General features: G+C 46.4%; 1 protein-coding gene across 1 annotated transcript in view; it reads right to left on the reverse strand.

The window, feature by feature from the left end:
* The window catches only part of LOC139268760 (neurogenic locus notch homolog protein 2-like), a 209,585-nt gene that overhangs the window by 114,073 nt on the left and 80,327 nt on the right, over positions 1-15,185 (reverse strand). The gene's annotated exons all lie outside the window — the stretch shown is intronic.

Here is a 15,185-nt window from a genome sequence, read left to right on the forward strand (position 1 = left end):
GCCTAGATGTGTGCGCTCAGGTCTCGGGAGTGGGTCTTGAACCCACAACCTTCTGACTCAGAGGTGAGAATGCTACCCACTGAGCCACAGCTGACACCAAGGAGAACATCTCTGGCTCATGATTCTTGTGCTGCTCGGAGAAATGCCACACATGTTGCTCAAGATCAGGACAGGCCAGAGTGCAGAAACCAAAACTGGCCGAGGGAAGGTTGAACCGACATCGCCGCACGCCACGGCAAGTGGCCTTAGTGCTTGAATGCAATACTTTCCATCTGTGCACTGTTTAAAATCAATGTGAAGCTTTTAAATATTAAGTTGACCTGTCTATAAGTGTATCTGGCACAGGGAAACATACGAGAGTCTTTACTGTTTCGGAGTTCATATTTTTTGGCTTTGATCCCTTTCTCACAAACCTTACTTCCGCCATACAAACTGTTTAGTGCAGAACATCACAATACTATTATGTGAAGTCAATCGTCATGCAATTGAGTTGGCATTACTGAAATAAATGAGCAACACCCTTTTCCATATGACTCTGCTTTGTAGATGAGTCAGTTTGGGCACTTGAGGATCAACAGAAGATGGAATAACTGAATACCCTACCAGATACAATTCTCGACCAGTAAAACAACAGAGGTCCGACTGTACCAACTCCAGCTTGCGAGCAGGTAGCCGATCGCAGCAGGGGTGGGTGAATAGAGAGAGAGAGAAAATAAACAAACAGAACACCTTATCAGTGCTCACTCTTCTAGCCACAGCATCGAGAAGCTGCTCTGATCAGATGAGGGAAGGACGGCATGGATGAGGTGCTGAACACCAGCGAACAGCACACCAATATATAAGAACATAAGAAATAGGAGCAGGAGTAGGCCATATGGCCCCTCGAGCCTGCTCCGCCATTTAATACGATCATGGCTGATCTGATCATGGACTCAGCTTCACTTCCCCGCCCACTCCCCATAACCCCTTATTCCCTTATCGTTTAAGAAATTGTCTATTTCTGTCTTAAATTTATTCAATGTCCCAGCTTCCACAGCTCTCAGAGACATAGAATTCCACAGATTTACAACCCTGAGAGAAGAAATTTCTCCTCATCTCAGTTTTAAATGGGAGGACCCTTATTCTAAGATCATGCCCTCTAGTTCTAGTCTCCCCCATCAGTGGAAACATCCCCTCTGCATTCACCTTGGTCAAGCCCCCTCATAATCTTATACTTTTCAATAAGATCGCCTCTCATTCTTCTGAATTCCAATGATTAGAGGCCCAACCTACTCAACCTTTTCTCATAAGTCAACCCCCTCATGCCCAGAATCAACCTAGTAAGCCTTCTCTGAACTGACTCCAAAGCATGTACATCCTTTCGTAAATATGGAAGTCAAAACTGCACGCAGTATTCCAGGTGTGGCCTCACTGATACCCTGTATAACTGTAGCAAGACTTCCCTGTTTTTATACTCCATCCCCTTTGCAATATATGACTAAACACCAACTGGTACCTAGATCTCACAGAGCTGCCAGCACCCATGAGCCCATGAGCCCATAACCCAGCACCGCTTTCAAGCAAAAAGGGAAAAGCATTTAAAAATGAAAACTATTACGTTTAAAAAAAAATCATGCTTGCAGGAAAGTGGATGTTGGTTCAATATATTGTAGAGCATGCGGTACATGATAGCACCCTTGGAGAAGGAACACCACGATATGCAGACTTGGATGAGAATCTTTTGGGCGAAAATCACATTCTGTAAAATAATGTTATTGCACGCACCACTCGAAGAACCAATATGACCTCTACCTAATGTATATACTAAGTGACACAAACAGCAGTGTCAGCTGTGGCTCAGTGGGTAGTACACTTGCCTCAGAGTCAGAAGGCTGTGGGTTCAAGTCCCACTCGAGGAACTTGAGCACATAAAAAAAAAAGATTTAGGCTGGAGCCCTGCATTGAGGGAGGACTACACTGTCGGTTGAGACATTAAACCGAGGCCCCATCTGCCCCCTCAGGTGGACGTAAAAGATCCCAGGGCACTATTTCAAAGAAGGGCAGGGGAGTTATCCCCCGGTGTCCTGGCCAATATTTATTCCTCAATCAACTTGACAAAAAAACCCAGATTATCTGGTAATCATTGCTGTTTGTGAGAGCTTGTTGTGTGCAAATTGGGCTGCCACTTTTCCTGCATTACAACAGTGACTACACTCCAAAAGTACTTCATTGGCTGTAAAAGTGCTTTGAGACACCCGATGGTCGTGAAAGGCGCTATATAAATGCAAGTCTTATTTATTTTATTCATTATGAAAAACACGAAATAGCAATGTGAGTCAACTACCCCACACGTGATTGCACAACACCTGTCAATGGGACTCGGAAATTGGAACATGCCAGAAGGCTCTGTGACAATTAGCGAAACAGCAAACAGATGGGAAGGTGCTAGACAGCGGAGCTGAATGACTCAATCAGATTGTCTGCTGGGAAACCACTGGGCACTGACCGCTGTCTGGCAAAGGACATGCCAACATGACTCACGTCACAGCACCCACATTCTGCCACTTGGCTTGGGACTGTCAAAAATAAAAGCGGCAAAAGAGCCTCGTCATCAGGATTGGGGCGGGAGAGATCCAGATGTAGCATTTCTTAGACGAGATGTAACCTTTCAAACGCACTTGGTCTTCTGGCATTGATTGCGCTGAATATTTCGAGTTCTCACTTGGCCAAGGAAGAGTTAACACTAAATGTGGTGCGTAATAACATTTTTAGCTGCTGAATTATACACTTATCAAGTGTCACTCCTCTACACAGAGTCCTATTCTCTGCACTTGCATTCTTACACGCTGGGAAATGCTCACAGCCTGCTTCCTTACTGCCCGACTCTGCCAGTTACCTGCTGTTCCCGCATTCCTGTGCACTGCACAACACATCTGTTGAGAAATCTCTTTCTCCCCAGCCCAGCCCAGCTCACCTTCCCACACCACTCTCTCGGCCCATGAATAAACAATACACTCAGGAGACGGTGGAGCCGAGACAGCTCACAGGTGTCAAATGCAAGAGATTGTTCTGTGAACCAACCCCAAAGCTCAGAATTAGTTTATTAACAGACTCGCCAAGTCAGCTGCACTCTGAATACTCATATCTCGTGTAAAAAAACAAACCTTTCTAATCACTCCACCCCAACAACTCTCTGCAAACTTGGGAGTTCTTCAAATTTTACCATGACTGACTTGTGGTCAATATAAGTCAGTCATAGCCCTTGGGAAAGGAGGTGGAGGGATTGAAAACTGTTACACCCACAAAGTTGGGAGCTTTACAGTTTGCGCAGTATGATTAAAATAAACTGCAAATTAAATCCAGATTCGCAATACTTAACATAAAAATTTTATAAATCCAGTGCAAGGGTCACACCGCAGGTCTTTGGTGCTGGACACGGTTTATATACTATACCTACATGAAGGCGGCATAATGCTGGATTTTACAGAAATATATTGAACTGAGCTGCGAAATACTGCGATTTACTCAACAAGTTGCGACAACCAGCACAAGTGTCCGTAACAACTGGGTTTCCTGAGCAGGTGCACGTTCTAGCTCCAATATACCTTCGCACAGTTGCTCAAATTTTTGCCCAACTTCCCGAGGTCTAAAAAGTAGGCTGGGTGAAGCAGCGAGTTAGATCATTGCACTTTCAACTCTGGGGCCTGGTCGCGGTTTCAATCAGACTCAGGAGATGAAAGTCTCTCGGTCTCTCTCTACCAGCGGCAACAGTGAAATGAGCTTATACATTTTGAAGCCATTTAGTGGGGCTAGGGGCAACACTACAAGCTATCTCACAATTCGGTACAGCCGACACCCATTCACAGGGGCCATCGAGACAACAAATGTAGATGGAGAAATATCACAAGTGGTGCAGCAGGAGCAGAAGGAGTGCTTCTCAAATAATGATTTAAAGCACACCGTTGTAGCAAAAGCAATATAGAACTCCAAACAGCAAATGGGAGGATACTCAGAGGTGTGGAGGAACAGAGGGACCTTGGAGTATATGTCCACAGATCCTTAAAGGTAGCAGGGCAGGTCGATAAGGTAGTTAAGGCGGCATACAGAATGCTTTCCTTTATTAGCTGAGGCACAGAATACAAGAGCAGGGAGGTTATGCTAGAACTGTATACAACACGAGTTAGGCCACAGCTGGAGTACTGCGTGCAGTTCTGGTCACATTACAGGAAGGATGTGATTGCACTAGAACGGGTGCAGAGGAGATTTACAAGGATGTTTCCTGGACTGGAAAACTTTAGCTATGAGGAAAGATTGGATAGGCTGAGGTTGTTTTCCTTGGATCAGAGGAGGATCAGGGGAGATTTACTTGAGATGTATAAAATTATGAGGGGCCTAGATCGAGTCGATAGGAAGGACCTAGTTCAACAACCAGGGGGCATAGATTTAAAGTAATTGGTGGAAGGTTTAGAGGGGAGATGAGGAAACATTTCTTCACCCAGAGAGTGGTGAGGGTCTGTAACTCACTGCCTGAAAGGGTGGTAGAAGCAGAAAACCTCACATTTAAAAAGTACTTGGATCTGCACTTGAAGTGCTGTAACCTACAGGGCTACGGACCTAGTGCTGGAAAGTGGGATTATGCTGGGTAACTCTTTTCTGACCGGCACAAACACGATGGGCCGAATGGCCTCCTTCTGTGCCGTAATGTTCTATGATTCTATGATCCTATACTTTAGCTAACCTGGAAGTGCTCAATGCTGCTACTGTGGTGGGCGGGGTAGGGGAGAGATTGGGCAAGTATCCCATTCCCCAATGTGGATCTTTTCTATGTAGTTCAGAGGAGAACAAAAATCCCCAAGTGAAAACCCACCGATCTTGGGTTAAGAAAGAAAGAGGTAAGTGAATAAAGAGGCTTTAAAAAGGAACCGATGGAGGTCCATACAAAGGCGTTACTGTAGCCTGACACAGTGCCATTCTACCGTCATTCACAGCATCGAGTGCACGAGCTCCTCAAACAGCTGGGGCTTTAATGTAGGATTTCATTACCCTTCCAAATACCACAAGGTTTTTTTACCATTAAGTCATATTTGAGATTAACAGTTTAATCAGCGTGGTACTGGACTGCAGCCAGAAGAGTCAGACTACGAACAAGACACTCATCTTCATGGCATTAATGGCCACTTCTTGCGATGTTGGTTTCAACGTTGCACGGACGATTGCCTGACTTTGCACAGCTCACTCAAAACTCGTCAAACAACTCAACTTTTTTCTCCTCACCTACCTCCTCCTCCTCTTCCAATAACTGCAGTGATAACCATCATCTCAGAAACAACAACTTGTATTTATATAGCGCCTTTAACATAGTGAAACGTCCCACGGCGCTTCACAGTATAATGCGATAAAAATTTGACACCGAGCCGCATAAGTAGAAATTAGCACAGGTGTGGTCAAAGAGGTAGGTTTTAAGGAGCGTCTTGAAGGAGGAAAGAGAGGGCGAGAGGCGGAGAGGTTTAGGGAGGGAGTTCCAGAGACAACAGAAGGCACAGCCACCAATGGTTGAGTGATTATAATCAGGGATGCTCAGGAGGGCAGAATTGGAGAAGTGCAGACATCTTGGGGGAGTTATGAGGCTGGAGGAGATTTCAGAGATAGGGAGGGGCGAGGCCATAGAGAGATTTGAAAACAAGGATGAGAATTTTGAAATCGAGGCATTGCTTAACCAGAAGCCAATGTAGGTCAGCGAGCACAGGGGTGCTGCGTGAGCTGGGCCTAGATAACTGTACAAACCAATGAACAATCCCATGTATAGTAAACAGCTGTACAATCTCAAATGCAGTAGCAAGTATTGAATAATGGAGAAAAAAAAGCTCCAACTGAAGTTAAACAAAAAAATTCAAAAGAAAAATAAACATACTTCGACTAGATCAAAATCAGAAAGTTAGTGAATGCATCAACTACTCCACTTGCTCAGCTTGTGTGAAGAACCATAAAAATATATTCCAATGCGGGGTTTTTTTTGTCAGAGTTGCCCTGCTCCCAAAATTTTTTGAAAGAGAAAAACTTATTTGACTCATCAAGCCTACACTCTCCAATCTGCATCATCATGGCCTCTCCTTAACTTACTGAACATAGCTAAAACTTCCAAGAAGCTAAAACTGTGAACTTGCACTTGTTAATGTTCCCATTTCCTCAATCACATATACTTGTGGCACTACGCAACCTAATAACCCGCAGATAAATTTATCCCAACATCCTCCAATCTCATTCCGAGGCAGATACTCATCCAGATCCTTCATTTCGAACAAATTTTGATGGAAATTCCACATAACAACGCGACGGAAAGGGGGGCAAAAATATGGACATGCTTATTTGTACTGCCAAAATGGCCGCCATTCTCCACCCTCTGTCTATGATTGGTCCCCTTGGAGGATAAGCCACACCCTGAAATTTCACTGGAATGTGTCACTGGAAGCGCCCATCTCAAGGTCTCGCTGACTTTGTAAATTGTAACTCGTTCCACTTTGACTTCCTGAAGCGACAGAGAACAGAGCTCCCCAGAAGACAGCAAAGGCCAGCCAAAGTCCCGTACCCGAATCCAAGTACATCCACTCCCCTGCCAAAGTGCCTTACCCCAGTCCAAGTGCATCCCCCAACCCACCATAGATGGAGCAGGCATTGTGTACGGATTGTTAACAGGTTTATTGGGTATGAAGTAAATAGTGAGAGTGTCGTAACTTCGATATCACCCACTCCAATGATGTCCCTTGCAGGGTTGGAAGAATCCCTCTCCTTCCCTTTCTCCCCACTCACCCCTCCCCCCCGCCACCCTGCCTCTCTTTCCCTCAGCCACAGGACCACAGCTCTTGGCCCCAGGACCGCCGGGGGCGGGGAAGAGAAAGTGAGTCGGCGCCTCTAGTCCTGCTTCTCGGCACCACACGGGGGAATGATTTGGGCCAGGAGTCGGGGGGGGAGGGTGGCAGAGCTCAACAGCGGCAGGGCTTGTTGCTTGTCGGTCAAAAAAAGTTCTTTATGGGCATGGGGGTGGGGCAGGGAGGGGCGCAGCTGGACAGACGCGGGTCAAAAAAAAGTGCAGTACAAATAGTAACATTGTAAAAATGTGTTTATCTGTAGACTTTCTCCTCTCAAGTGAGCCATTCTGAGAGAGGAGGTTCAGTCACTAAGTAGTAACCTTGCACTTGTAATGTATGTATGCCTGGGTTTACCTGCCACCAGGGAGAGCGACCGTCAGAGGTCATTGGGCCACAGATACACAATGCAGCCCTTTGATATAAAGAAAGCCTCCATGTTTAATCCTGACTTTTGAGAGCTAATAAAGTAGTCAGGTCGCACCTGATTTGAGTTCACGGTACTAAGCCTAGAGTTATTGTATACGCAACAGCATTACAACAGTGACTAAATTTAAAAAGTACATCATTGGCTGTAAAGTGCTTTGGGATATCGTGTAGTCATGAATGACACTGTATAAATGCATGTTTTTAAATTTCTTTCCATCTCTTCTTGCATTTAGCAACAATAAGTCTTCGCACAATTCTAAAATTTTGAACCTTGTAAAAAGGATTCTGTGTCGATTTCACATCTCATGCTGTCACTGTGGATGAAACAAAATAAACATAATTTTCCAGAAGTTAAATGATCTGCTACATTCATGTAAAAAATCCCAGAGATCAGCCAGCTCCAGTTTCTTCCACTGAATTGATACCTTTTTTCGATGTCAAAAGTCAATTGCCCGCAGCACAATAAAGAAATAATGCAATTCAAAAAAAGGATCTGGTCCATGAACACAATGGAATGTACTCACTGTACCTCATACGCACAGGTGACTCCTGAAACACCTGCACAGGCATTTCCTTGCATCAGGGCACAGCACATTGAGAATGCACTCGTGTTGAAATGCGCTGACTCATCTCAGCCAGCATGACGAAGAAATCCGCCAAAGTTCTGTCCAACAGATTCTTTGTTTTTAACATTTTAAAAAAAAGAGGTACAGAAGGGCGAGAATGCAACAGGTGACCTCCCCTGCAAGGTATGTGTTATGTATGCATGCTTGTATTGTTATGAATGTACCTTACACTGTATACACCTTACTGTACACCAGAGGGTGCTGCTGCTGGAGACCGAAGGGTTACCTGCACATTGCAGGTAACCCAGTATAAAAGGGAGCTCACAGCTTGGTGTCCTCACTCGAGGAGCTGCAAATAAAGGACTACAGTCGACACAGTTTAAGTACTATACCCTGCCGCGTGGAGTCATTACCAAAGGTGCCTGCATACACAATAGTATCACCCACTGCTTCTTTAACCAGCATGCACTCAGGGGGTTGATAGTGCGAGTGGCCGGGAGTGACTTATTCTCCAACTCACACATATCGCAGTGTGGGCTGGCCCGTGCTGCCCCTGGGCCCTTGGCTCTTCTGGGCCCCGTACCCTCATTCACCGCACCTCCGCCACGATCTCTCGTCGCTCCCCTCAGTACAGCAGAGCAGGTCTCCAGTCGTCCCAGTTAACCCTTGCCACTGGATAAAGGCCTAGCTCTGTCGAGCCCGTGTGGTGGCTGCTGTGCAATGGTCACCACACGTTAAAAGAATCCACACACAGGCATCTTCCACCCTTCAATTGGAGTTCAGGACTGGAACATCGGGTTCTTCATTGAGACATCTGTGAACTTTTGTGGAAGCAAGTTATCCTCGTTCGAGGAATTGCCTATGATGGTGATTCTCCAACTATCTCTCCTTGAAGGGAAGAACTAGAGTTCTAGAGGTCAGCCATGAATCACGTGATGAATCAAGAGCACTTACCTGGGTCCTACTTTCTCTGTGTCACTACAACATGCTGTAGCGGGCTGGCATTAGATTCATCGAGAATTTCAACAAATACAGGGCTTTATACCAAATGGTCTATTTAAAGAAAAAAAAATTGTATTTACAGAGCACCTTTCTGGTCCTCTGGATATCCCAAAGCACTGCACAGCTAACAAAGTACTTTCGAAGTCTCAAAGTACTTCAGCTGCCTCGGCCCTCAGCTCTGCAATTTCCTCCCTGAACCTCATCACCTCTCTCTCATCTCATTTTAAGATGCTCCTTAAAACCTACCTCTTGGACCAAGCTTTTGGTCACCGGTCCGAATATCTCCTCCTTTGGGTCGGTGTAAATTTTTGTCTGAATGCTCCTGTGAAGCGCTTTGGGATGTTTTCGAACATTGAAGGCGTTATATTGGGCCGTAAATTGCTGCCTCTCCGAGCACGTACGATGTGCGCTCCTGTATGCTCCTGAACCAGACACTTGCAATCGGTCAAAATGTATTTTGACAGTTCCAAAGCATCCCTGGAAAAAGGGCCTTCGCAGGTGGAGATTTGGGCTATTTGCCCAACTCTTGCCCAGCGAATATCCTAAAACTTACACGCCTGGTAAAAGTTTTGAAAAATTAAATATCAATAATTTTTATATTACAAACCCTGTCCATTATTGCAAGTTTATTTTTAACCCCATTAAAACAAACACATTTTCAAAAAAAAAAAAAAAAATTTTTCTCAAACATTTTATTTAATTTCAATTAATTTTAAATAAGAGAGATTTTTTTTTTAATTTATTGTCTTATATTTCTGTGTTTTGGGGGGGTATTCTCATTGATAGTAATGAGAGCTCGTACAAACGGAGCCCCCGTTATTATCAATGAGAATACTCCATGTTCATTGGTGGTCCAGGTCCATGTGATCCCAGGATGTGCTTATATTCCTGGGATGCGTGGGCCTCTGCGCTGGGCTGTGTATCTGGACCTCGGAGTGCAAGTCTTCATTCCTCCAAGAGCACCAAGTACTTTTGTTTTTTTTTAAATTTGTTCGGCGGCATCGCCCGCGGGAAGCCTCCGACCACAATTTCTGGCCCATAAATGCAAGCTGTTGTCACTTTTACTTTGTAGACAAATGTGGCAGTCAATTGATACAGAACAAGATCCCACAGACAACAATGACATCAATGACCAGTGAATCGATTTGTTTTTTGTATTGGTTAAGGGTTGAATGTTGGCCAGGACATCGGGAGAAAACACTGCTCATCTTCAAAACAGAACACTGAGACCTTCAACATCCAGCAGAAAAATGTAAACTCAGTACAACATCTCGAAAAAAAACCATCTCTGACATTGCAGCACTCCCTCGGTACTGCACTCAGGTGTAGCCGAGATGATGTGATCTGTGTCCTTGTCAACCCTTGCGTTGAAGTCACCGAGGAGGATCAGTTTGTCTTCCATGGGGATGCAGGACGGGGATTTTTGAGGTTGGTGTAAAAACCTTCTTTGGCCTCATCAGTTGCATCGAGTGTTGGGATGTACGCACCATGACTGTGGCGCACTGGTTCCAGGATAGGGTGAGTCGGAGAGTCATGAGGCGTTCATTAGCCCCGCAGGGGGAGTCTTTGAGGCGGTCAACCAGCTAATTTTTGGTGGCAAAGCCGACTCCGTGGAGGCGCCGTTCTTCCTCTGGTTTCCCTTTCCAGAAGATGGTGTAACCTCCACCTTGTTCCTTGAGTTGGCCTTCCCCTGCCCGCCGGGTTTTGCTTAGGGCGGCGATGTCGATATCAAAGCGTCTAAGTTCCCGGGCAACTATGGCGTTGTGGCATTCTGGCCTTCTGGCCTGTCGCTGTTGGGGTTGGCCATGTGGGTTCCGATGTTCCAGGTCCAGAACTTCATGTTAACGGAATGGAAGACGCCTGGGGTGGTCGTTGCACACCGGCTTAGCTGAGTGAGGTCTTGATCCAGTGGCAAGGAGGTCAAAGACGACTGTTGTATGGGCCTAGTTGCCGATGGTGATGAAAAATGCAAAAGAGCAGCGCCAGCCCTTATACATGGACTTCTTCGACCTTACAAATGCCTTTGATACCGTCAACCGCGAGGGTCTATGGAGCATCCTCCTCCGTTTCGGAGCCCCCAAAAGTTCGTCACCATCCTCCGCCTGCTCCACGACGACATGCAGGCCATGATCCTTAACAATGGATCCATCAGAGACCCAATTCATGTCCGGACCGGGGTCAAACAAGGCTGCGTCATCGCCCCAACCCTCTTCTCAATCTTTCTCGCTGCTATGCTCCACCTCCACAGTCAACAAGCTCCCTGCTGGAGTGGAACTAAACTACAGAACCAGTGGGAACCTGTTCAACCTGCTCCGTCTCCAGGCCAGATCCAAGACCACCCCAACTTTTGTCGTCGAGCTACAGTATGCGGATGACGTCTGCGCACATACAGAGGCCACACTCCAGGACATAGTCGACGTATTTACTGAGGCGTACGAAAGCATGGGCCTTATACTAAACTTCCGTAAGACAAAAGGTCCTCCAGCAGCCTGTCCTCACCGCGCAGCACTGCCCCCCAGTCATCAAGATCCACGGCACGGCTCTGGACACCGTGAACCACTTCCCATATCTCGGGAGCCTCCCATCAACAATAGCAGGCATCAACGACGAGATCCAACACCGCCTCCAGTGCGCCAGTGCAGCCTTCGGCCGCCTGATGAAAAGAGTGTTTGAAGACCAGGCCCTCAAAAATGCCACCAAGCTCATGGTCTACATGGCTGTAGTAATACCTGCCCTACTGTATGGCTCAGAGACATGGACAATGTACAGTAGACATCTCAAGTTGCTGGAGAAATATCACCAACGATGTCTCCGCAAGGTCCTACAAATCCCCTGGGAGATCAGGCGCACCAATGTCAGCGTCCTTATTCAGGCCAACATCCCCAGCATTGAAGCACTGACCACACTCGATCAGCTCCGCATAGTCTGCATGCCAGACGTGAGACTCCCAAAGCAAGTGCTCTACTCGGAGCTCCCTCACAGCAAACGAGCCAAAGATGGGCAGCGGGAACGCTGCAAGGACACCCTCAAAGCCTCCCTGATAAAGTGCGACATCCTCACTGACACCTGGGAGTCCCTGGCCCAAGACCGCCCTAAGTGGAGGAAGTGCACCCGAGGAGGCGCTGAGCACCTCGAGTCTCAATGTTGAGTGCATGCAGAAATCAAGCACAGACAGCAGAAAGAGCGGGCGGCAAACCAGTCCCACCCACCCACAACAGAGTCTGTTGGTCTCGTATTGGACTGTTCAGCCATCAAAGAACTCACTTCAGGAGTGGAAGCAAGTCTTCCTCGATTCTGAGAGACTGCCTATGATGATGATGATGATGATGATGCGATGATGTGGTTAAATCCTGAGGTGTAGTTAAAGCTGCAACAAAGCAAATCGTTCACACAGCTGAAAATCTGAAAAACACTTACTATTTAGGGCCATATGACAGCCTCCGACCCCAGTCAATTTTTCCGTACAGTTCAAGCAATTCAGCTTTATTTGTGCCAATATTCTTTTTTAAAGTCATTTGCTTGTCCTCCTTATATTTCATGGGTCTGGAAGTTTGAAAAGGGCTGTGCTTCATGCTGCAACCACATTCATGGATAAATCAGAATACTAGGATTGGTTAGTAGCCAAGGCTTGAGACACATGCAAGCTAACTGGAGCATGGATTTAGACTTGACTTGTGACCCGACAAATCCTTGGTCCCTGGAGACAAAAAGCGTGGATTTCTGATCTCGGCTCACAAGTGCGTTGGCCAGCTGAGGGGGAGGGGGCGGGAAGAGTATCGGAATGATGCTGGGGCCCTGGGGAGCTTACTTGAAGATGAGTCAGCTTACAACCACTGTGAAAATCAGGAAACATTTTGAGTTCCCGCAACTGTAATGTTCGTGAATTCAGATACGCCAATTGGATCTCGTTTAACTTGTCCTCCGACACAAATATGTCTGATTCCATCATTAAGTATTGATTGAAAGCCATCCATCCATCCCCACAGGCACCTGTGTGACTGAATGCAATCTCAGTGCAAAGTGGAGCCATTTATTACCTCAATCAATCTCCACCCTGCCTATCATTTATTCCCAATCCACTTCAGCAATAATTCTTTTGGCATTGCACCACAAGAGTACATTCCTCTGACTATGGAAATAGATACTTTCCAGCGCTCAAATCGGGCCTCCCAGCTCCTCCATTCCTCAAATCCCGAGCTTTGTTTCAGCCTTTCCTTGAACTTAGATGAAGAATTCTCTTTCCATTTGAATCTCATGAATAACATTGAACTTTTGGCCTTCATTCCTTTTTGCCGCCTTCCACCCAACTCACCATTGCCTGAAGAGAGGCAGCACACAAATTTGGTTAATCACACACAGGATCCTGCAAGTCGCACAATGGCACTCGCAATTAGAACACACGCAGCAAAAACCTAGATTAGGCTGACATTCCAGTGCAGTGCTGAGGGGGTGCTGCAGCATCAGATGGGGCAGGACTTTTAGCTAAGATCATGCGTAACTGACCTGACAGGGGAGTAACCATGACCCCAACGTGGTTCTCCCTGAATCAGGAAGGTGGTTCTCCTATGCTTTTTGGAAATAGGAGGTGGGTGGGGTGGTTTGACCCATCCACCTCCACGGAGGTGTGTAGGGTTGCTGACCCATCCACCTCCATGGCACGAACCTGGTATTGCAGTACTTCCAGGAACGGTGCTTGGGCTCTAGGCCTTTTGGCTAAGAGCATTAGCGCAGGGTGATCCTTGATGTGTGCAAGGTGACCTCTGGCGTTTGTGATCTGACAAAGAATTGGAAAGATTGGCTACGAAAAATTTAAAATAAAAACAAGCCTTCCAATACTTCCACCCTCCACCCTCCCTGCGGGTAATCAATTCGCCCGTACCTGTTGGTACAGCTCCTCCATTCATACCACGGTCTGAATTTCTGGAGCAACAGAGCAAAGCAACCCAACATCGACACTCAAAATGTACGGTAATTTGCATTTGGATTTTTAACTTAAGTACTACTGGTCTTGCACAAATAAAAACAGAAAATGCTGGAAGCACTCGGCAGGTCAGGCAGCATCTGCGGAAAGAGAAACAGAATCAACGTTTCAGGTCGATGACCTTTCGTCAGAACTGGAAAAAGTTAGAGATGTAACAGATTTTAAGCGAGTACAGGGGCAAGGAAAGGGGTGAGGAGAGGAAAGAACAAAAGGGAAGGTCTGTCATCTTCCTTCCCCAGGCTGTTGCCCCTGGCTGGACAATCTAGAACTAGGGCTCATAGTTTCAGGACTGAGATAAGGAGAAACTTCTTCACTCAGAGGGTGGTGAATCTTCGGAATTCTCTGCCCCCAGAGGGCTGTGGAGGATTAGTCGTCGAGGATATTCAAGAATAAGATAGATAGAATTTTGGACACTAAAGGACATGGGGACAGGGCAGGAAAGTGTAGTTGAAGTTGAACATCAGCCATGATCTTACTGAAAGGCAGAGCAAGCTCAATGGGCAGTATGGCCTACTCCTACTCCTATTTTATATATTCTTATTCACCGTACAACTCAACTGATAAGCAAGTCCCCAGTTTCACCAACTGGTCACCCATCAGCTACAAAGCATCTGATGTGACTGTCCGTGAGGGCAAATGCAGTAAATCTGCTGGTACAGACATACTCTGTACTTTAGTGCCAAAAAGATATTAAAAAAAAAACACTGCAATTGGTGCAGAGGCACTTCAATGTAAAAAAAAAATCTGTAGCCACAGGATACATTCTTTAGACACGCACACGATGCAACTGTATGTGCCTCCCCTCCAGCAGATCAGGGTGCACTGTGTGGTGTGACACGGAGGCAGATAGTCCACAAGTGCCAGGATCCATTCTCCATGTGCAATGTTAGCTCTCAGCTGGGGGTGGCTACAAGTGATCTCACCGACTTCCCATCCTCCTCCCCGCTAGATAGAAAAGGATTTTTTTTTTTAAGTCGCCAAGCCAAACTTTCCACCCCTCATCACTGTGCAATAACCTCTGTTGAACAGTGTACCTGAGGAATGCAAGGAGAGGCCTTTCGATCATCATCATAGGCAGTCTCTCGAAATCAAGGAAGACTTGCTTCCTCTCCAAAAGCGAGTTCTTCGGTGGCTGAACAGTCCAACATGGGAATTACAGTCTCTGTCACAGATAGGACAGACAATGGTTGGAGGAAAGGGTGGGTGGGATTGGTTTGCCGCACGCTCCTTCCACTTGATTTCTTTAATGCTCTCGGCAATGAGACTTGAGGTGCTCAGCGCCCTCCCGGATGCACTTCCTCTACTTAGGGCGGTCTTTGGCCAGGGACTCCCAGGTATTGGTGGGGATGTTGCATTTTATCAAGG

Source organism: Pristiophorus japonicus, chromosome 8 (assembly GCF_044704955.1).
Source record: "Pristiophorus japonicus isolate sPriJap1 chromosome 8, sPriJap1.hap1, whole genome shotgun sequence".
NCBI lineage: Eukaryota > Metazoa > Chordata > Chondrichthyes > Pristiophoridae > Pristiophorus > Pristiophorus japonicus.